We start from the raw sequence: 24101 nt of genomic DNA on the forward strand, positions 1-24101 counted from the left end.
TGACAGTAAGTACCATCTTGCTAATGATAGGAAATGTCCTGCTATCAAGCAAAAATGTACTATTTGTGGAAAAATTGGTCATTTTAGCCGTGTCTGCAATACAAAAAAGTCCAATAAGGATAGAGTCAAATGCATTGAGGAAGGTTGTATTTCTTCCTCCAATGAGGAAAGTGATGATGATAATTGTAAGGTCATAAGTCCTAATGGTAAAGTTGTTCTTAACATTTCTTACAGTGATGACTCCAGTAAGCCCATGTGTTTGATGTCAATGAGTGGGGTTAATTTACGTATTGCTGCTGATTCTGGTTCTCCCTTCACTATTGTAAATGAAGCTGTTTGGACAAACAAATTTGTTGAAAAACTTGGTCCCAATTTATTCGATGCTGACATTGCTCCGGAAAGTTACACCGGTGAATTCATTGATTTACTAGGTTATAGGAATCTCATCTTTAAGTTCAAGAACAGACATGCTTTTTGCAAGCTATATGTGTCCAAGAAAGGTCCTTCTGTTTTTGGACGGAAGGATCAAAGAAAACTTAATATCATTTTGGACCCTAATGGCATTGAGAAAGTTGTAGTCTTAGATGAAGGTGAATCTTTAGGAAAGTCAGTCTGTAACGAATTTCCTGGTGTTTTCTCAGGTACTTTAGGCAGATTGGATGGTTTTGAACACCATATCCACCTTAAACCAAATGCTTCTCCCAAAGTCCATAAACTTTGTAATGTTCCTTTATCGGTTAGAGTAATGAAGTGGAGAAGGAATTGGGCAGGTTGTTCAAAGATGGTGTCATTGAGCCTATCGAGTCTGCCGAATGGATTTCTCCATTGGTCGTCGCTAGGAAGGCCAACAGAAAAATCAGATTGTTCATTGACTTGTGCCACCCTAATGGAAACATTTTGGTGGACCAGTTTCCCCTTCCTAAAATCAGTGAGATGTTGAACAAAACTAGGAGCGTGGAGGTGTTTTCCACTATTGATTTGTCCCAAGCCTATCACCAGATCCCAATGTCTGATGAATGTAGAAACCTCACTGCATTTATCTCTCATTTTGGGTGCTTCCAATTCACCAGAATGCCGTTCGGTTTAGCCTCTGCGGCTGCTGTTTTCCAGCATTTAATGCACAACATTTTTGGTCATTTGGATTATGTTCTCATCTTCCAAGATGATATCCTTGTCATGGAGAAGGATAGTAATGATCACAAAACCAAACCTTTCACCGTGTTATCCCTTTTGAGCAAATTTGGTTTAACAGTGGAAATTTCTAAGTGCAAGTTTGCAGCTAACAGTGTGGCTTATTTAGGTCACTAGAGCAAAGTGGTACCCTGGTTGGATTAAGAGCTTTGGTGATGTCAGTTGGTCTTCCTCTTAGATAAAAAACAATTTGTTTCTCAAACATCACAAGTACAAGGAGTTTTATGACTGTAAGCATAATACCAAACAGACTAAGTTTTGTGTGGGTCAGTGGGTTAGAAATACGAAACCTGGTTTTGTTCCCAAGAATGAAAGCAGGTTTCTTGAGCCACAACGCATTGCTGAATTGAGGAAAAATTCTGTAATTTTAAATAATGGTAAGTGTTGGAATCTCAAAAGAGTTGCTTTATGTGAGCAGGTTAATAAGGGTGACATCAATGGAGCTTCTACACTGATTTTCCTGTTGCATCTGGTTCTGTAGGAAACAAACTTGGTTGTTCTGATGTTTTTGACCTTGATGACAGCTCTGTTCAACAGCAGGATTCCATTGCCAAGCAAAGCAAAGTTGTCAATTCGCAAGATGTTTCTCACCAGCACCCGGGGGAAAAGGATCATCAAACGTGCTATGGCCCTAAAGGATTTTATTTGTGACTAATTTCTCCTTTCTGAACTTTATTTCTGCTTGTGTTGTTGAATTTCTCCATTTTTTTTTAAGAGTCTTTTTTCTTGGTTTTTTTTGGGTTGCAAAGGAGGAGATGTGTAGTGTTTCTTCTTTTTCATTCTTCCCTCATGGAGGCCCTCGTGAGGGTTCCATGAGGGAAGTTTGGAATACTCACGATGTAATAATAGGTATAGGTTTAAACCTTTTCTTTGTGCGTTGCGCAGGCTGGCAGTTGACAGTTGCACCTGGGGCTGACGGTCCTGTTGCTGTTGTCTAGTCGAGGGAATAAACTTAACTTCAACTTACCTCCTGTTAGTCTTCACTACAGCCAGCAGCGAAGACCAAGTCCAGCACTTGTCTTACATGTTGTGCCTGATCTAACATTCATAATGCGCAAAACCCAGCTGATTTATATGTGGTTTTAATGTAAATGATAAATTCAAATGAAAGCATTATTTATGTTTTTCCTGTTCTTGAAAGTGGCCACCCACAAGTGTGGGCCCTGTTAACTCTTTTACTATATATTTACCCCTATTCTCTACCTATGCAAGACTCATCAACAGCACTGAGATGATGAGACAATTGGTTTGGGCATGTTGGATGGGTAGGATACAGGGCCATTTAATTTCCCCTCACATTGTACCTTTAAAAGAAGAATGAAAGCTGTAAGCTAAAAAAGCAAGTTACGGTTTGATCTTAAAATTTGGGGGCTCTACGTATTTCCCCAATTAGAACATTGATTACGACTATACAAAAGGTACATTTTGATGGCAAATATGCTCTGTTGACTATAGATACATAGCATACATGGTCACTCAAGGTCAATCAGTCTGGTTTCAATAAATTGGAGAACTGTCCCTGACAAAATGGACAGAAGAGCTATGCAACATAGAACAATGGCTAGCTCTAAATTATTCATTAAGGCTCTCAATCTGAGTAGCCTCACCAAGGGGCAAATAATCCCCGCCCGGTATTACCAATATTTGAAATGGTGAGCCACAAAATGGGATCCCCTTTTGAGCTTGTACAGTGTGTCATTTCATGTGGAAATCATTATTACTCTACGAATTTCCACACGTAAACTTGTAATCCTATTTCATATACTGGGGACAAACTCCACTAGGTGTGTTCTGGAGGATTCATGCCTTGTAAAAAATGGGGAATGCTGCGTGCAATAACACTGCACGAATTATGTTTCCCTTTGAGGCCAGTACGTTACAAGCCCTATCAGGAGTTCCAAGCTACTCGTAATGGATGCCATTACCCAACTCAAATGACCCAGTTTATTGAATTTATCACGATGTTATTTTACGTCATGCCAGTTGGAGAATAATAAATTGCGCCTACAACAGGCGCTAGCCAAATGTGTAGATGAATCCATGAATGGGTTGATAGATGAATAGATAGATAGACAGACAGACAGACAGACGGCCGGACGGACGGACGGATGGATGGCTGGCTGGATGGATCTGCAGTGGCCATTCAACCCACTGAGTTATGATTCTAATTGGTAACACGCTAGGCAAGCATTGTCACTTCTACTTTCCTTAATTTGACCACCTCTCCCTTACATGTGCTGGGGTTTTCAAATATTAATAATGAATGATGCTGGTGATCCATTTTAATTAGCATAACATTAATAATTAGCGGCTGGATGTGAAATATCTGGCAGAAGGAAATGAGTTCTCTTAATAGAATTCCTGCTGAGAATCATTAAATCTGTGTCGTATGATAACATTGAGGTAATTTTATTTCCGATTTGATCTGTAGGTTACAAATTGCACATCACTGTGGCCATCAGCCATTGCCCATCTGTGTTTTACTTTTCGGCAGTCATCCTATCTGCTTTTGGAGAAGCGTTTGTCAGTATTTTAATGTTGCTGTTTTTTCAGTGCTCCATACTCCCAACAACAAAAGAATAATAATATATTCTCATGATAAAAAAGCTGATTTTGTGTGAGTTGAACGGACTCCATAACATGATGGTAAACGTTAACAGCATTCTGAGTTGACTTCTAACCATTTCTAACCATTTGACTAGAAAACCCATCCCCATATGTAACAGTGTTGAGGCAGGGAGACTTCTGCTGACCATTAGATTCTTCTTGTCATTATGGATGTATTTTTTCGTTTCTGGAGCTTTTAATAAGGCAATAATAATGTGGCATGACTCACTCACACTGGGCTCATGAACTGTTGCTTTAGTGAATATACGACGTTACAATGCAATCAATTACAACGCATGCTTTTGCAACACCGTTTTTACATCGCAACTACCATTACATTGCATGTTTTTACAACGCATGCCATTACAACGAGTTTTTATAAACTACCATTACAACGCATTTCATTACAACACATACCATTACAACGCATACCATTGCAACGCATATTACTTTTAGTGCAACAGTAGGGTAAGTGTTGGATAGCGTAGGGGTAAAAATTACTATTCCCACTCCAGTGAGTGCAACAGTAGGGAAACTGTAGGATAGCGTAGGGGTAAAAATTACTATTCCAACTCCAGTGACAGCAACAATGGGGAAAGTGCTGCATAGCGTCGGGGTAAAAATGACTATTACATACTACCCCAAAACCCATACCCTCCCTAAAACTTAAAAATCTCCATAACTTACCTGATAATGCGTTGTAATGGCATGCGTTGTAATGGTATGCGTTGCAATGGCATGCATTGTAGTGACATGTGTTGTAATGGCATTTGTTGTAATGGCATGCGATGCAAAGGCAGTTGCATTGAAAAGCAGTGTGATGTAATGACTGCGTTGTAATGGATGTTTCCCGTTTTAGTTCTAGCTTACATAGAGATTTAGCAGTCTGTAGGCAACAGACTATTTTATCCAATTTCGACTTGGAGTGGGCTTTGCATTTACCTCTTGCTATTTGAAAGCTTTCTTGTCTATTTCAATTGCCTGCTGCTGATTTAATGGCTTCCCTCCCAATCCTTGTGTTTGGCCCACCCAAGGAGGATTTTGGTCTCCTTGTATTTACATTGGATGATTAGTATTCTTCCAATGCTGACAACAGACCTTTTATTTCAGTGCAGAGGTGCTGTGTTTTTCGCCCCTCTCTGTCTCTCTCTACTTCCCCTGCATCTTTTCCACCGCCTGGTGTCTTTATTAAAAAATCTGCAAGCACCATCGTCAGCGCCTGCGTTAGTGGGCTGCCATCTTAAAGTGATTTTGATGTAAATCCAAGATGGCTGCTGCGCATCCACCCATGCATGATGGCTGCCTTGGAATGATTTTTCATAAAGGAAATGAAAAACCCTTAAATTTGTCCACCACAAATGCGTGTGCCCAACCAGTAGCCAGCTAGCAATGTTGTTTTCTTTTGCTTGATAAAAAGCTTTCCAGGATGGCCACTATTTCAACATATGCAAGATTGGTGTTCATCTAAAAAGAAAAGTATCAGAAAAGCCAATATGAGTGTGCACATTACAATCGAGACATTGGCCTTGCTAATTGTGTTTGTAATGCAAACTGTTCTGACACAACATATGTTTAAATGCACTTAACATCAAGAGTGTTTTTGTATCCGAAAAGATTGAGCAATTCACAAGACCTATGCTTCAGTTGCATATTTAGAAATGAAGTGGTAAATACTTCTGTGCCTTCCTATCTTCTTAATACTCAACATGTCCGGAACTAAACAACTTAACCGACCAAAAAGGTATTCATGGCTAAAGGGCTAGACATTGTTTGATTTCTAAAACACAAAGTGCATGTATCCAATGTTTTCCTTCGGAGCTCCTGAACATCAGGTTGCCGAATCCCACCTCATGCCTGTTTCTTTCACCACCATACATATCGTCTCTCCTTACCTTACTCTTATTTGTTCTTTTTCATCCCTGCTCTCTCCCGTTGTCCCTGCTTTCGTGTCTTGCTCATTCTCCTTATTTCTCCCTTTCCTCTTTTTCTCTCTCTCGCTCTGGGTCAAAGTGTGGTGGTGCCCACCATTTGCAACTACAGACACAAATTAAACGCTGGACTTAGAGCTGATTTTGTAAAACCACTTCAGTCTCTGGAAGTTAACCCTTCCTGGCATCGACATTTGAAATACTTCTTACTTTTTACAGCCTTAAAAGGCTTACCTTATTCACTGCTCTAGGCCACATTCTGCCAGAGAAAAGGAAATGTTATCTGCTCTGTTCAGTTCCTGGGTCCCAAGTGATATGCCACTATCTGGTACTGCCTTCGATGACCATGGAATAGTAGTACGTTTCTTAAGTAGTCACGAGATGTGTCATTCAGTCAACAGGGCCCAATCAAGCTATAGGTTACGAGCTGCACCACCACCTAAGTGACCTCTGTAACCTTATGGAGAACAACCTAAAAATATATGGCTCCCCTTTATTGGCAACCCAAGCCACAGATGTCTGTTATCTTGAACACTTTCTGAGAAAGACAAAAATTGATGGCTAGATACTCTTGAAGTAATATTAACCCGTGGCAATTGCTGGCTCACTGTGCTATTACAAACAGGACCAAACGAGTGCTTAATTTGAGCAGGTGGTTTTCGGTGCTCAGCACCTGCACTTAATTATCAACGCACGCACCAGGATGAGCACAACAACAGTTAGTTATCAATTCACTACATTTTAAAAATGACGAATACCTGAAACCCAAGCAATTCTTATAGCTTTGGTGGCCTTGAATAGTCTGAATTGCCACACTTGTTGGAGTGTGATGGTTAGTAGTTGTGTTTGTATTGTCATTGGCACTGCCGGCAGGGGCAATGGGTGGTTCAAGCTGAAATGGCCTCCTGAAGAGGGCCCTGGCAGTGGTCGGCAGGCATAGCCCACATGCTCTGCTGACGCTAACGTGATAGGCTGCTCCTTCCCCCTTCACTCACTGCGGACTCGGCGGCTGGTGACTGGCGGCTTTTTGGTCGAAAAGAAAACACCGCGTTAGGAATTGCTGCAGCGGCTGCAGTTCTGTGTGCAGGGAGTTTTTTCTATCTTGGCTGGCTCTGGTTCTCGTTCAGTCAGTGGCTGTTGACTTAAGTTTCATGCCGGTAAGTGCTGGAAGCGCTGGAAGTCAAGCAAAAACGAGCTGATTTGGGCAGTTAAAGGCTCTCGAGGGCACCTGAAGCAGGCTACTTATTGAATTTCTTGTGTTCTGCCGCCTGCTGCCTGTCTAGCTGAAAAAAAAAAGAAATTGGCTAAATAGACCTATCCTGGTAGTGACTTTCTGAGCATGCAAAATGCATTAGGGAAGCAGCGGTATCGCTAGATTATTCACTTTAAAGGTATAAGGAGGGGGAGAGTGGTAGAGGAGCCAAAGCAATGTGAAAACACCTAAAAGCCTCTAACATACTGGTAAACATGGAAACATTACCCAATATCAAAACTAAAGTGCGCACAGCTCAGTTGAAGGCAGCAGAAAGAGCTGAGCGCAGCTTAAAATCAAGATGCGGCTTTGCGCTCCCAAGTCCTTTGAGCTCAGAGGAAGAAGCCTCAGAGTCTATATGTGTGATCGCAGACTGCGATAAAGCTACTATGAATATATTACAAAGACAGTTGGGTAATGGCAAAAGGTTGGTGGAAGAAAACCCCCCTTACAAAATAATGGGCTAGCTTCCATCACTGAGGGCGAAAGTGATCGTGAAGGTGATTTTAAAGCAAGGGAACTGGCTAATGCTTGGGGGGGGGGAAAGGATCCCCCTGCTTATACAGAGGCCAATGCAAAAGGCTGCATCAATGGCCCGACGCATGGACTATCAAAAGATTATCCATTGTTCTTTAAAACCAAAACAGTATCAACACCATCAATATTACCATCAGGCTTGCAGCTTTCCTCCCAGGATATACAGGTCAGCTCGTCACAGGGGGGTCTGCTAGCAGCCATGCCCCCCCAAAAGGAGATTAGAATTTCAGTGGATTCCCAGTTATCGTCACAGCAATAGCCACTGCCACAGCCACAGGTTCAGCTGGGATCCTCCGCCCTCAATGGAGGTGAAGATGGTGAAGATGGTGAGGTAACGCTACTGGAAGCATTAGGCAAACCCCCATCAGAGCCAGTTGAACGGCAGCAAGAAGAGGCTACTTTGATGCAACTTGACAGAAGATCATGTTCAATCTCATCTTAGATGAGATAAGGGAGTTGAAGATCACGCAAGCTAGTGAGATAGCATCTCTTCACCATCGCTTAGCCAAAATTGAAACTGCAGTTAGCGCCCTCCCGGTCAGAGTGCAAGAGGCAGAGGGCCGAATCTCCCAGCTAGAGGACCAGAGGAACGTGATGCAGCAGCAAGTTAACACCGTTAGGAAGGAAAAAGCCTCACTAGAGGACAAGCTTGAGGAGCTCGAGAACCACTCTAGGCGGTCCAATCTACGTATAGTTGGTATTCCGGAGGGATGTGAAAGAGCTCAAACAATCCAATTGGTCGAGACATTTATAAAAAAGAATGTTATCCCAGAATTTTTAGGGGACCTCACTATTACAAGAGCCCACAGAGTACCATCCCAGCCTTTTACAAATCCTAAACTACCACGGACAATTTTAGTGAACTTTGTTGACTATGGTATTAAAGATCAAGTACTCACTAAAGCCATCCAAAAGAAGAAATTCTTGAGTGAAGATGGACTTAGCTGTCCTATTTTTTCCGACATGTCCGCAGCAGCGGCGCGTCGGCCAAAAGAGATTGTTAAACTGCTTTATTTGTTTAAAGCTCAGGGCGCTCAGGCCACGATAGCACAGCAATCTAAATTAAGAGTCCTGGTAAAAGGAACATTTCACGTTTGCCAATGTCGATGAAGCCCAGCAACTTCTACAAGAAATTTCTACGGGGTCATAGATCAACCTTGGATAGGGGAAAAACTGTTTTGGATGCGGGGGGGACTGATCACATAGGGTGCAAATCCATGGCAAATCCATGGCACCCAAAGTGGAATATCACCCAAGTGGTGAGGAAAGGGGTATGGTGGGCAACTCCCCACCCTGCGGGGGGGTGGGCCTGGGCACAGGGAGGGATGCAGGGGGGTGCGGGCACTGGGGGAGGGTGGTGGAGCAAAAAATGAAAATGAGCAGAGGTATATAATGCAATATATTGGAAGGAAATGTACCTTTATCAACGTTTTGGATCCAAGTAATAGCTGTAGCGATGGTTTATAAAGTTTGCATTATTTCGATTATTGTCAATGGTATCTCTAACAAGCAAAAGTCTGGTGGATTAATAAGATGGCTGGCTTCATTCCCACCACAAATCTTGTTTCTACAGGAAACCCATCTTAAAACGAATGCACCAAAATTGTATATTCCTGAAGCTTTTTCTAAAGCCTATTTTGCATTGGCCCAGGCTGCAATAAGGGGGGTAGCCATTTATTTCGGACAAGGGATAAATTGGGAAATTATTCAAATCCAGAAAGATCCATATGGCAGATGGATATGGGTTATAGATAAGGTGAAGGGAAATATGTTGAGTTTTGTGAACTATTATGCACCAGTTGTAAATGATCCCACAGCTCTCAAAAAGATTAATGATAAAGCTAGAGTGGCGGTGGATCCAATAATTCTAGGTGGAGATTTTAATTTTGTGCAAGATCTGGTAATGGATAGGGGTGGGCGGAATTTGCGAAATCCACTTTCGCAAATTATCGCGAAAATGTTAAAAATTATCGCAAACACGCGGAAATATCGCGAAGATGCGGAAGTTTTTTTCCCGCATGTTCGCGAGATTTTCTGCATGGTTGCGGCTCGCCAACTTAACCATGTGGTTCCTCGCGGGCACGGCCATCTTGTTTTCAGTTGTCTCGCGGTGCATGATCGCGAGAAGAAAGACGTGATCGCGCGACGCATGACCTCACTGCGGGCGCGAACTGTCGCGAGACAGCGCAAATGGCTAAAAACAATACAACATCTCATGGAGAACGCGACCGGATCAAGAAAACTTGTCGGCGAATGCAGGGATTCAGGTAAGGCGATTGCGCGCGCGCGAGAATGTATTATTTTACAGCGCGAGCTAGAAACAAATTATCGCCAAGCTGCGGAACGAAATTTTCGCCCAGGCCTAGTAATGGATACATCAAACAAAGCTAGGAAACAGTTAAAGCCAAGGACCAAAAAAGTGATAGACGTAATGAAACAGGATTACCAATTGGTTGATCCCTGGCGCAGGGGTCATAGTGAAGCTATGCAATATACTTATTATATCCGCCAATACCAGTCTGCCTCCCGCATCGATTTTTTTTATATCGTGCTCTTTGACTTGTTCGAATGCCGAGATATGGGCTAACGCCTTTTCAGACCACTCTTTGTTAAAAATTGAACTCGATCTAGAGCTAGGAAGGAGGAGAAAATCCAGGTGGCAGATGGAAAGACTTCTATTAACCAACCCGCAATGGATTGGTAGCATGCGAGAATGGATCAAAGAGTTTTTCCAGGTAAAGAAGGGTACTGCTAGCCTTTTCTCATTCTGGGGGGCTTTTAAGGCCTTCATACGAGGGAAAATGATCGTCTACATGTCGGAGCAAACAAGGATTCGTAAGTGTCGAATAGCTGAACTCCAGCAAGCAGTCGATGCAGCCTTGCTAAAAAAAAACAGTTCCTCTGGGAGAGGACATCGAGTGAAAGAGCAACTAATTAAAGCAAAGCAGGAGTTGAGGTAGTTTTTTAGTATGGAAGAGAAAAGTAGCTCGCAATCATACCAGCAGAGAGTTTATGAGGAAAGCCAGATGATAGGAAAATTGTTGGCATGGTCCACTAGAGTAAAGCAAGAAACGGCGGTAATCGATGAAGTGGTGGCACCCAGGATGCAGATTTTAGTATCTGAAAAAGATTGCCAAAATATTTTTAGGTCATTATAAGCAACTGTATACAACTGACTACCAGGTATAAGAACAAGCAACTCAACACTACTTCAATGGTTTAAAACTCCCTCAGATCCTTAGAGCGCAGAAAAAAGCATTAATGACAGATATGTCACCAGCTGAAATTTCTAGAGCCTTGTCCTCAATGCCAGGAGGTAAGGCTTTTGGAAATGATGGCCTTCCGATTGAATTTTACAAGGCATTCTCGGAAGAGCTAGTACCATTCTTGCTGGAGCTTTTTAATTATGTTAAGGCGGGAAGCGATATTCCAGCACCCTTTAAAAAATCCTCGATAGTCAGCTTTGTAAAGAAGGGGAAAAACCCCAGGGACGTTAGCTCATAAAGGCCAATTAGTCTGCTAAATTCAGACTACAAAATTCTGATGAAAATTTGGGCTAATCGATTTACTCCAGTGGCCCAGTATGTGATACACACAGATCAAACCAGATTCGCAGCAGGCAGGTCAAAGTGTTCTAATACCGGTTACTTAATTCAAGCAATCGACTTTTCTAATACTAATCAAACACCCGCCTTGATAATGGTGGTCAACACAGAGAAGGTGTTTGACTTGGTAAACTGGGGTGCTCTATTTTATGGTCTTGAAAGGTTTGGTTTCCCCCCTCAGATTATAGCTATGCTCCAGAATATATATCAAGGAGCTCAGGCACAGGTTAGGATAAACTCTAATCTGGCAGGTATAATGGATATATGACGGGGAACCAGTCAGGGGTGCCCCTTGTCTCCAGTATAATTTACTTTTTCTTTCGAAACCCTGCCTGTTAGGATTCGAGACAATACAGAGATAAAAACTCCAATAGAGGGAATGTCAAAACTAAAACTATTCACAGACTATGTCATATTGTACCTTAAACCTGCAAGACAAAACATAGAAATAATTTTAAGAGAATTTGCAGAGTTTGAGGCAATTGGTGGATACAAAATTAATCACAAAAAAACTGAAGTCTTGGTCCTTAATGTGTGTAGCAATTTTCTCCCAGACAATCTAAAACAACAAGCTCTTTCTCTTGGGCCGATACGATATCTGGGGATATAAGTTTCAAATCAATTTGCAGATCTATTCAGGTTAAATTACGAAGCCATGTTGAGAAAAAATAAAGATTTATTGGATAAATGGATACTCCTTCCCCTCACTTTGATTGGTCGTATCGCACTCATAAAGATGTCGATATTACCATTGTTAATCTTTTTCTTTTCTAATTTACGATAAAAATCAATACAACATACTTTAAAGAGCTGGAGAAAAAAAATTGTCAGTTCATCTGAATTAAAAAAGCGTCAAGGGTAAAGTTATCTATACTCCAACTTGATACTAGCTGGGGTTGGCTGGCACTTCTGCGTATTCGTACTTATTATGAAGCAACATTTTTGGACATAATTGTTTGCTTAATAGATAGCAAGGGATCCTTGGATAGTTTTTTCCTGAGTAAGATGGTTCAGGAAGCTGGATCACAGCTTCCTGTTTTCATAAAAACATCAAAACGTCCCAAAACAACGAGATACAAGACGCTCCAGGTGTTCAACAATAGACTTCAGATATTGTATTCCTTAAAGGCTCCTTCTTTAGGATATGAATATCTCTGGCTTACAGAATGCAAAAGCTTGGGTCTTCATATCCAGAATAGCCATGTAAAATTCTGGGAAACAAAGGGATTTAAGGAACTAGGCCACTTGTTAATTGGAGGGAGATGTAACACTTGGGAGGAGGTTCAAGCCAGATGTGGAATGAGTAGGCTCATTTTTTTTGAGCTACCTCCAGGTTAGACAACTATTAAACAAATATGTACTTTCAGGCAATACAGGTACCCCGGTGCTAGCCTCTTTGTTCAGAACTAAATTGCGAGGTATAGGGAATTGGTACCGATTATTTCGAAATTAAGGGGAGCCCCTTTTGGTTACCAATTTTCTTGAAAAGATAAAACAAGAAACACTTTGCAACTTTTCAGATGGGGAGTGTCAAACCATTTCACAACGCGGTGGTAAGGCATTGAAAGCTGCAAACTTTAAAAGACTGGCGTTATTATCTCGCTGGATGGCTTATTAAACCCCCAAAGCACTCCATAAGATGTATCCCGAGGTGGAGAATAAATGTTTTCGGTGTCAACAGATGGGAGAGGGTTCCTGGGTGCATGACTTTTTTATATGCCCTAGGATGAGCCAGTGTTGGGAGAAAATTAGTGTTGAACTTAGCCGTGGCCTGTTGAGAAGGGTAGAACCCGAGCCTGAGTTACACTTTTCAGTTTATTAAAACAGAGTCAAACGCTGTCACTAACCAGAGGGGGAAAATGTTTGTAGCAATTTCTTCCTTGGTGGCACGCTCATTGATCCTCCAGAACTGGAAAACAACCAAAGTACTGACCTTTTTAGATTGGTATACAAAAATGGATCGAGTAAAAATATATGAAGAAGCTTATGCAAAAAGGGTTGTAGCTACTAAAAGATTTATCTCAGTATGTAAGTATTTGAATCAGATGGGAAAAGATCTCCAAGGGTAAATACATCCAGCTGACTCTATAGCAATCTATTTAATCACATTTGCACTTTGGAAAAGTACTGGATAGATGTTAAGTCAATGTGCTAAATTAATGTATTGTAAAGTATATATGGATAATTTAGTGTTGAGGAAGATTGGAAAAATCAGCACTTTAGCACCTGCACTTAATTATCTAAAAAATAGTTTTTTTAAATTGAATAATGTCTGCCGTGAGAATATCTTCTAATAGCAACGATTGTAGAAGTATGAACTTTGTTATTTGTATCAGTCTTCCTTCTTACATTTCTTTTTTTTTGTGTTTACCCTGCTCAATAGAAAACATTTTTTTTAAAAGAGGAAGACCCTGGCACTTCGTTTTTTTCTTCTTTATACAAATTAAGCACTGTAGCAGACAGGCACGTTACTCTGGGTCCATCCCAATCTGTCATCGCTGAACAGGCCCTAACGCATCCCCAGACGCATTCCAAACTCACCGGAGCTCATCAGTGCAATGCAACTTGATTTCCTATAATATAGTAAGTTATAGGATTTAGATCTCTGCAAACCTGTACACCTTGGGGCAATCTTTACTTTGTGGCTCAGAAATAAGTAATATTTTTGTCTTTTCATGTTTTAGCCACAACTGTGCTTAGCTCATCTATTGGCTCAAGACCACAGTGGGCAAATCAATAGGAAAATTAATTCCTGTGTGCAAAGCAAAATCCTACCTTAACCATGACCATGTACAGACAACTGAGGAAATCAAAATTAATGAGGAATTCAAAACTTGACTTGTAAAAATGCTTAAGCCTAACTGCTTGCAATTGCTCTGGCAATATACCATTACATCATTTTTTAGTCTAATAGCTATCATTTTAGTCTGAATGTGATGGAGGTTGAGTCTAATCAAAGCATATCATTCATCTCTTACAATTCAGTGTGGGTGGAATGGTTATATTGAATCATTTTTGGAATTAACTTAAGAAACTATCTTATACTTTTGCAATGTTCAACAGTGCATTTCAAGTTTCAAAGTTTATTTAGCACAGATTCAAGTTTCCTAATTTATTTAGCAGTCTTGTTAAAAAAGATGCTGACAAGTGACAAAAAATAAACCTTACAGTGTTGAAAATTGGGTTACAGGTTGAGAAGGATGAAACACTACCCAAGCAGTAACCACAATTTTTGTCAGGATAAAAGGCAAAGGTACATGTCCAACTTTTTAAATACACTGCATCCTGCCTAATAGGCAGTTTAGAGCCTACACTAAGGGGGCCTTATATCTAATTAAAAGGAAGGGTTAGGCCCCGAAAAAGGTTTATTTTGACAGGTCGAAATGGCAATTAAAACTGCACAGAAAGGCTGCAATGGCAGGACTGAGACATGTTTGAAGTGCTGCATAAATATTTTATACATTGCCTCTAAGTTAAGCTCAACTGCTTGCACCAAGCTACCAGAGGGTTAAGCACAGGTAAAGTTGGGATTTACTTGTGTTTGAGCCTGACAGAGATTGTGGTTGCTGCTTGAATAGGATTTCACTCCCCTCAACCAATAACCCAATTCTGCAGGAAATTAGAATTTGAAATGTATCACTAAGATAAATAATAAAAATTTCAAGGAAATGACAAAAAGGGAAAAGGAAGTCCCTGTACAGAGTGAGATCATGTTTTGACTGCAGGTGGTTGCCTTTCTATGGAAACAGAAGCAACTAATTTCTCTTCCTGTACTATCTGTCTGAACATGCTTTGGGACCCAAAACATATCCCTATGGTGAGGCAGGGAAGGACTTTTCATCTCATAATGATTTATTGCTTGTTGGGTCTCATGGAGTATCACTTCCTGTGCAACAAATGCTCTAGACGGTGCAGGACTCCTCCCTTTCATTGTTACACTCCTGAGGGCTTCATAGGGTTTATGTTTGTGAGTCATTCCCTGTATGTGCCATTGTACTTATGGGTTTGGAATTGGACCTCCTCACTAAGCCAATTGGCTGAAATTCCTGTAAATGCGCATTCAGGTGCTGCAGGTGATCCTCAGATTTGCTTTTTGAGTCATGTGCAAAATGCTGAAAAATATGATATGTGTCGCCCATTCAAAATCGTCGGACTCTTCTCCGGTAGCATTCTCTGCGGGTGTAGAGCAAAGCCTTGGATCTGATGGTGTTGTTGTTACTTATATTTGGGATGTGAAATAGGAAGGAACGGCTTGCGATTACCTGCTTCTTGTATTGGCTTACCTGCTGTTATGACGACGTCTCTTAAATACTTAGATGTTCATGGAGAGAAGTGCAAGAATGGCATTCACCCCACTTGCGTCCCTATGAAAATCAAAGTCATACCAAAATATACCCCCAAATAGTAAATCAAGCCCATGTTTAAATTGGCTCCTCCTCTCTCTACTAGCCAATCCTATTCACATACATGCTTAATGAAAGCTAAGCAGCCTCCCCACCCAGTTGCTATCCAGACACCATGAGCTATTCAAGTCTCAAAAGGTCATGTCACTCTGCTGCCATCTTCCTAGTCAATGGGAAAGGACATTCTCTTCTTCTCAAATGTAATCACTCCTTTGACCTGATTGCGGCAAGCGTTCACACTCCATTCTTCTGAGGCTGCAATGGAATTCTTTCAGCAATAATTCGGCCTTCCTTGAGGCACTCTGTTAATGTTCTGTCTTTGTTTTGTGATTTGAAACATTCCCCATGTCATCTGGAATGTTGGGAGGGAATGTTGTAGATGGAGGTTGCATTTGGCGAAGGACCTGGATGGTGAAGGGTCCATTTGGTTTTGCTCTTCTGTTTTCTTAACAAACCTACAAAATAACAGGAAAAGCTGGATTTGTTACATTATATTATAGCAAGAACACATCACACCCCTCACCTTAAAACAGAGAGACAAGAGGGATTATATGTCACTGTAGCAAGTAATTCATAAGGGATACCACCATCAACCCCTGTGGGTGTACCTATGCTACGAAAGTGACCGGGCTGTTGCTACCTGGTGGATTAAGAAGGAAATTCTACAGGATTTTGCATAAGGTACTTTATGGGTGGTAACTTTCAGGTCTAATGTGTCCTGCATTTAAATAGATTGTGAGTGTTTTGTTTCAAATTACACTCAACGTGCGAGGACATGTTCATCAATGGCAGATTCCCAGTCCTTAATGTGTGGACACGGTGTTCTGTGCATATGTGAAGTAATGCTGTGACACTTTTCGTGTGCCATCTTAGATTGGGAGATCAATGCAATTACACGTTTGCAACGTACCACATAGTGTGCTATGTCCATGGCTTCCATTTTAGTTTGAGGAAAAACATTGCTCCAAGTGCGCACAGCTGTCTTTTGCTGTTGGCTATTGAGAGTGAGCCTCTTGGATTGCTGTACATTGGCGACAAGAGGAGAATATCTGCGCTTTGAATTTTGGGGACAGTTGAATCGCAGGGCATTCAAGTGAACTAATGTCTCAACTTGGATTTCAGGTGTATGTTTGGCAAACCTTGATGAACCCAGTGTGGCTTGGACTGGCAGATTGATGGAACTCAGGACTCATCAAAGAGGACGGTGAAGTAGTGAACAGTCTTAAGTGATAGACAAAGAAGTGGAGTATTGTGGATTATTAGTTATTTTGTTTATTGTGTTGGTTATTTTGATCAGTTGTTTTCGTTTGTTATTTTGGATTTTTTTTCCTTCACTTTCTCCATTTTATTGTTGTAATAGTATTTACTGGCATGTCTCAACCACCACAATTTTTATCTGAAGCAGGAGAGCCTGTTTTACCTTAGCCCAGATGAAAGAAATTATTTGATTAGTAGTTAGTGGCTATTGGCGGAATATATTTTCTGCATCTGGGAAACAAGGGGTGTTGTTGCTAGCCTTTTGGTGGTAGGGAGCAGCATTTATAAAAGCCTGGAAGAAATTAATATTGGTAATATGAAAGGAGAACCAAGGGATGTTTTTGAAATGTGTGTGTAAATGTTGGAACTGCACTTTGGTAGGCAGATAAATGTGTTTCTAAAAAGGCATACGATTTTATGTGTGCCAGCTATGCAAATTTGAACCTATTGACAACTATGTAGCATGCTTAAGGAACCTTGCCAGACCATGTGACTTTGGAGAGATTCCTTTAAAAAGTGACCAGTAATATCAAGGTGCAGGAGAACATTTTAACTAAAAACTGTAACCTGGGGAAAGCAACTGCTATCATTGAAGATGTGGAATCGACTGCCATTTGGGTGAAGGAGTTGAGGAAAGAAGTGGCAGATAAGGCAGGAGTAGGAAGGGTGGCGCCTAAACTAGAAGATGATAATCAAAGAGTTTTGCCAAAGGGCAAACTGATCAGTCTATGAATGTAGAATTTAATACATTTAAATGTTATCGATGTCGTAGAGGGCAACATGGAGCTAACAGCCCAATTGTTATGCAAAAAGTGCCATTTGCAGGAAATGTGGAAAGAGGGGGCATTTTGTGAGAGTGTTTTGCAATGGTCATGAAGGGAAAAATGAGAATGTGGAAGTATACCCAATTGAAGACTTGAAAGAGAGTGTGAAAAACATGGTTTTTACCATCACGGGCAATGAGGTGATGGATTGGAGTGTTGGTATGTGTCATTCTGACAAGTCAAGCATGCCTGAGTGCCAGATTTTGATTGGAGTAAAATAATTTTCTAGCAAATTTGGGGTCACCATATTCCCTTGTGGGTGATCAGTTTCAGGAAGAATTCTATGGCAGAAATGAAATTATGTTGGAGAAATCTGGCATCAAACCTTTCGGTTATGGCGGTGCCACCATGATAATTGAGTTTAAAGGAAGGAAAGAAATGGGAAAACATTACATTGCAAAAAGGGGGTGATTAGTGGACTGGAGACATCAGAAAAACTTGGGCATTACCCTTTATCCCAGGGACAAAGAACATATCCTGTTGATGAGCAATTTGAGTGATGATAAGGATATATTGGAAAACATTCTAAAGGTCTTTGAGGAAAAGTTAGGATATCTTAAGGGGCTTAATCCTAAAAAGAAAAAGGAGCAAACCTAGTAGTGCATAAGGTCTGCAAGGTGCCGCATCTCATTTTAAACCCTCTTAAAGCAGGGTTAAAGAAGTCATTGAATGCAGGGCAATTGAGGGAATTTAGTACTCAGAGTGGTTGGTCCCCGTGGTATCACCCCCAAAGGATAATTGAAAGAGTGTGAGGAAGTGTGTTGATTTGAGGGATCTCAGTAAAAACATGTTGGTAGACAGACAACGTTGGCCTAACATTGGACAGGAATAATCCATGCTGAAGGGAGCTAGTACAGTTGAGTGAAGAATCCAAAAATGTAACTTCATTTGTTGCACCTGGTGGTGCATACAGGTTTCTTCACTTTTGGACTTGTATCACCAGCGTCATGTTTCCAACGGGTCATGTTAAAGGTGTTGGAAGGTGTGCAACCAGTCAAAAGTTTCCTGGATAATATTTTGGTTTATGGGTTGGACAGGGAGGATCATGAGAAGATTTTATGTGAATTCCTCAGTAGATTACATGATTGCATTTGTTTGTGAAGAGAGAGAAATGCAAGTCTAGAGTTACTACTGTGAAGTATTTGGGTCACACCAATTTTAGTGAAGGGATTAGTTCCAAGCCTAATTTGGCCATATCTATTGTGGATGTACTATAACTTTCTAGCGAGGATGAGGTACATTCTTTTATAGGATTAGCGTAGTACTATAACAAATTCATCCAATATCTTGCCAGTGTGGTGCAGCCGATAAGGTTGTTGCTGAAGTAGGGAGAGAGATTTTAGTGATCTACGGATTGCAAAGAGGCATTTGAGTTTGTCAAGCAATGTATTGGTAAGATACCCACTCTTGGACATTTTGATGTTCTTAAGAAGACTTTTCTGACCACTGATGTGAGCATGAGGGATTACGGGAGCAGTGTTATCACATATGGTTGAAGGAGAGGACACATTTATGGCATTCACTTCCAGAGCATTGAAGAGAGCCGAAGAAAACTACTCTGTTATTAAGAGAGAGGCCCTGTCATGCAAATGGGGCAATGCACATTTCAAATTTTATTTGTGGGGTGTACTGTTTGTGGTTAGGGCAGATCACCGCCCATTGGTAGGGTTGTTTTCTTTCAAAGGGAGTGAAAAGCCACTTCCCTCACTTACAGATGAATTGATGGGGTGAGAGATTTTGATTTCCAGGTGCAAACAGCGGATTATCTTTGTTGGTTACCTGTGAGCGATATGAAGATGGAACAGGTAGAGAATGGTGTACTCTGGGTGCAGGAGAGTGCATTGTCTAAGGTAGAATTGAATGAGGCTGTTGACAAAGATGATACTTTGTCAATGGTAGAAGAATAGGTAATTAAAGGATGGCCTTAGAGGAGAACGATTTCTGTGGCATTGGAGGGATTTTGGCCAGTAATAGATTAGTTATCTGTGGATGGTAAGATTTAAAATAGAGGTCGGAGGATGATGCCGCCAGAGAGTTTGCGTGTCAAGATTGTGAACTTGACTCATGAAGGGCATGTGGGGAGGAATAAGGCCAAAGCCTAGGTGAGGGAAACTTGGTGGCCAAGGATGGATCATATGGTGGACAAAATGATAAAGGATCGCAGTTTATGTGCACATTGTGACAAATGTAAGGTAACAAGTAATGTTACTTGGTCCCAAGTGAAAGTGCCAAGTACGCCTTGGTGTAAACTGGGTTTAGAGATCGTTGGTCCTTTCAGTGTTTTGTGATCTTCTTAGGGATTTGTTATTGTGTTGGCGGATTTCACATCCAAGTGGGTTTCTACAGAATGTGTTAGTATTGCAACCTACTCAGACTGCAATAAACTTTTTGAAGGATGAATTTGCCAGAGAGGGTATAGCTGAGAGCAAAGTGACAGATAACGGAGTGCAATTTATGTCTGTTGTTATGTGTGGATTTTGGAAAAATGTTGGTGCGAGTCATATGAGTACTGCACTTTATTCCCCACAAGCAAATGGTTTAGTGGAAAGCATGAACCACATGGTTAACTTAAAACCTGTGGTCAGGGGGTGTGGCTTGACGCCAAAGAAGATGGCCGCTCGCTAGGGGAGCTCCGCAGCGGCTCGACTCGACGGGAGAGGTGGCTTTTCTGGCAGACCTGCGCCGCATTACTGCCCCTAAATGGAATCCTCTATGCCATAAAGGACTCTGGATGCCTTGCCTGTCATTTTTTTTATCACAGGTGAGCGTCTTTGCACCTCAGCTGGGGCGGGAGCGTTTCTCTCTCAAGACTCTCGCCCGCCATTTTGTTTGATTGTTTTCTTTCAGAACTGGCCTGCATTTTATTCACAACGAAAACTGGAGCATTTATGGACGGACAATGTGTGAACACATTTTAATGTCCAAACCCTCCTTTTTTTTAATGGGCAACATTTAATATGTGGATGACAATAGAGCTTGGCAAGGTTTACTTTTAATATCAGATTTTTTCACTCAGTCAGCCTTACATTGCCTTGTATTCTCACAGAGTTGGGGTGATTGATTGATTGTAGAAGGATCCTTTTCCATAGTAAATCTCTGATTTCATCTAAATGAAAAGCGGAAACTAATATTAACCATTTGGACAGTACCATTTTGTTGCAACCAGTGCGCTTTTTCCTCACATGAATTTTGACGCTTGTCACTATGTTTAAATAAGGTCTCATTTCAAGCAGGATAGGACTATAACTATGTTGAGTTTCATAATGATTTAAAATTATTGCCTAGCTTACTGATCCCTACAAGAGCTCTAGCTGTAATTTCAACGACAATTCTCTTTGGCTACTACAACGCATGCTCTTCTCCTGAAACTTAATTTTTTACATCATATTTTCCACGCTCTCTTGCCCTTTTCAGTGCTTCCAACGCTCACTCATCATTTTATGGAGAGAACGAAATCTTGTTGTTGGTTCTTTAATACCATTCTCATCTTTGGAAGACCATAATCCTTATTCTGTTCTTTCAATGAATATGGAGAACTCTGAAAGTATGTCACCACTTTCCAATAAGGAAACTTTAGTAGCTTCATTTAATATTCCGCTACCCACCAACAAGCTTGCTCCTAAATTGACCAATTCATCTATGTCATCCTCTGGAAAACGCATCAAAAAAGATCCTCCTTCACCTACTATGTCTCCTCCACCAAACACTCTGGAAGTGCTTCTGTAAGAAATGCGAGCCCTTCGACCCTACATGATAAGTGGTCTACTATGGAGACTAGGGTATGCAGATTGAACAACAAGTAGACTCTGTTCAGGTTGTGGTGAATCAGGTTCCTTCAATGAAATCCGAAATTGCGCTACTCAAACACCACTTTGATAATTTGGAAAACCGCAACAGGCACAATAACTTGCGCATTTATGGTCTGGCTGAGGGCTTGGAAGGCTCAGATGCCGAGTCCTTCCTTCCACAAGTTCTTGCCTTACCTAACTCTCCTGTTTTAAATAATCAGGGGCAGATTTACAAGCCGCTTGCGACATGTTTACGACACCATTGCATCACTTCTATGACGCAGCAGCGTCGAAAACAATGCACCACTATGAGACAGATTTATAACGTGACGCATCTAGTGAGATGCGTTACGTTGTAAAGCCCTGCGCTACATTATACCTGCGTCAAGTATAATGTATTCAGGGTGGGCGTTCCGTCGAAAGGAAGCACCGTATAAGTGACGCAGTGAAATCTACAAGATTTCACTGAGTCACTTTTACGTCCCCGCTGTGTCAAATCCTTACGCATGCTTGAAGCAGGCATAAGGAGTGACACAGCATGTTCGGTATCGGGCACCCCTGGTCATTGCTGGAGTTGCATCGCGCTTGCGACATGACTTCAGCAATGCGCTGCCCTTACAATATAAGATGCGACACTCATCTGGCTATCGTTGCACCACAGTACGTCGCAATGTAAATGTGATGCATCCATGGTGGCGCAAGGGTATTCCTACGTGTCACATCTTTACTGGTGCATCCCTGCTAATATGCAGCGATGCACCAGTCCTTGTAGATCTGCCCCTCAAAGAGCACATTGTTTAGGTCATATTTCAACCATGGCAGCCTCTTCAACCAAACCTCGAGGAGTTATTATATACTTCTTGGAATTCACAGATTTATTGAAGATCTTACAGGCAGCTAAACTCAAAGGTCATATTTCATGGCACGGGTCTAACCTCTTCTTTGCACAGGACTACGCCAAAGAAACAGCAGATTGAAGAAAGAAATTCCTGGAAATGAGGGTGGCACTTCGTTCTATCAGCACCAGATTTGGTCTCTTTCACCCCTGTCTGTTCAAAGTGACTTACAGGAATAGAATAAGGAATTATGAAGATCCTGCTTTACTACAACGATTCTTGGAGCAATGCAGAGAAGAGCATATGGATGTCTCCAAATATGCTACTGTTTAATCTTGTGCTGTCATTGGTCTAATATGCTCTGTTGTTCAGATTATGTTACTTTTGTTCCATTTCAGTCAAGTCTCTCGAATTTCCCTATGTTATACTTACCTGTTACGTTTTTTCTCTTTATAAGTTGAGGTATTTCCTTCATGCGTAACTTTTGTTATTCTTGGTCTGCTTGGATAATGTCCTCCCTCCCCGGTCCGCCCTGAGTTGCCTCGTTAGTTGTGCCATTTTCCTCATGTGGCTTTACCACCCTAATCTTGTTCATGTCTTTTGTAGTTGGTTATTATAATTTTGGATTCTTTGGTATACGTTTTTTATCTGTTATATTTGTTTCTTTTTCCTTTCCCCACTTTACCTATTCTTTTTCAGTCACCTCTCGTCCTTTGCTAATGATTTTTCCATTTCACTCTTCTTTTTCTATACCTCCTCCTCCATCCCTGCCTATACCTATTTTTCTTACTTTCTCCTTTTTCATAACCACTCATTTCCTTCCCTATGCTGTTCATTTTTGCTGGTTTGGTATTGCAAATTTTATGCTGGACATTATTACGTATATCATGCTGTTAAGACATTTTATGTCTCATTGATTAATGTAGATGGCTTTAAGAGTTGTTTCATGGAATGTTAAGGGTTTGGGTTCTCCTAAGAAACATCAACAGGTATTCACTTATTTATCTAGTTTAAAGTGTGATATAGCTTTCTTACAAGAAATTCATGTTTTAGAAAAAGAAATCGCTAAACTTAAACGACAATGGGTTTGCCATATTTTTGCCTTTCCGGGTATGGGTAATCATAATGGTGTAGCCATTTTATGTCATAAATGTCTTGACTTACAAGTTCTCTTACAAGACTACGACGATGTCTGTAGATAGGCTTCAATTTCACTGTTATTGAATAATATCCCTATGACTCTTCTTAATTTGTATGCACCTACCGCCCAGATGCTGCTTTTTGGCCTACAATATTATCTAAACTGATGTCTTTTCATGATGATTATCTGTTAGTTGGTGGGGATTGTAATTTTATGGATCCTAATATTGACCGCAATTCCCATTCGAGATTCATTCCCTCTCCTATGCACTCTCAATTCACATCTACTATTCAACAAATATCTCTGGTAGATGCTTGGAAGTTATGCAATCCTACACTTCGAGAATACTCTTTCTTCTCTCCAGTACACTCTTCCCAATCTCGCTTAGATTATCTATTCACTTCAAAAGCACTTTCACAACATATCACTCATTCAGATATTGGTTCAATTCTGATTTTCGATCATGCTCCTGTTACTTTAGATCTACATCTTCTTCCTCCTACCATGGTACTCGCAGATGGAAATTCAACAACTCCCTACTCTTAGATTCCAAGTTTACCCAACAATTTGAATCTTTTATCACCACTTTTTTTCTGTGAAAAGGAAACTCCATAGATTATCTGGGATGCTTTTAAAGCAGCCTCCTGGGACTTTCCTGTGTGCCCCAACGAAAGAACTCTTCTTTACTCACTTTACAATCACTTACGGCATGCATTAAACAATTAGAACATT

The sequence above is a fragment of the Triturus cristatus genome, chromosome 1_2, assembly GCF_964204655.1.
Source record: "Triturus cristatus chromosome 1_2, aTriCri1.1, whole genome shotgun sequence".
In the NCBI taxonomy this organism is placed as follows: Eukaryota; Metazoa; Chordata; class Amphibia; order Caudata; family Salamandridae; genus Triturus; species Triturus cristatus.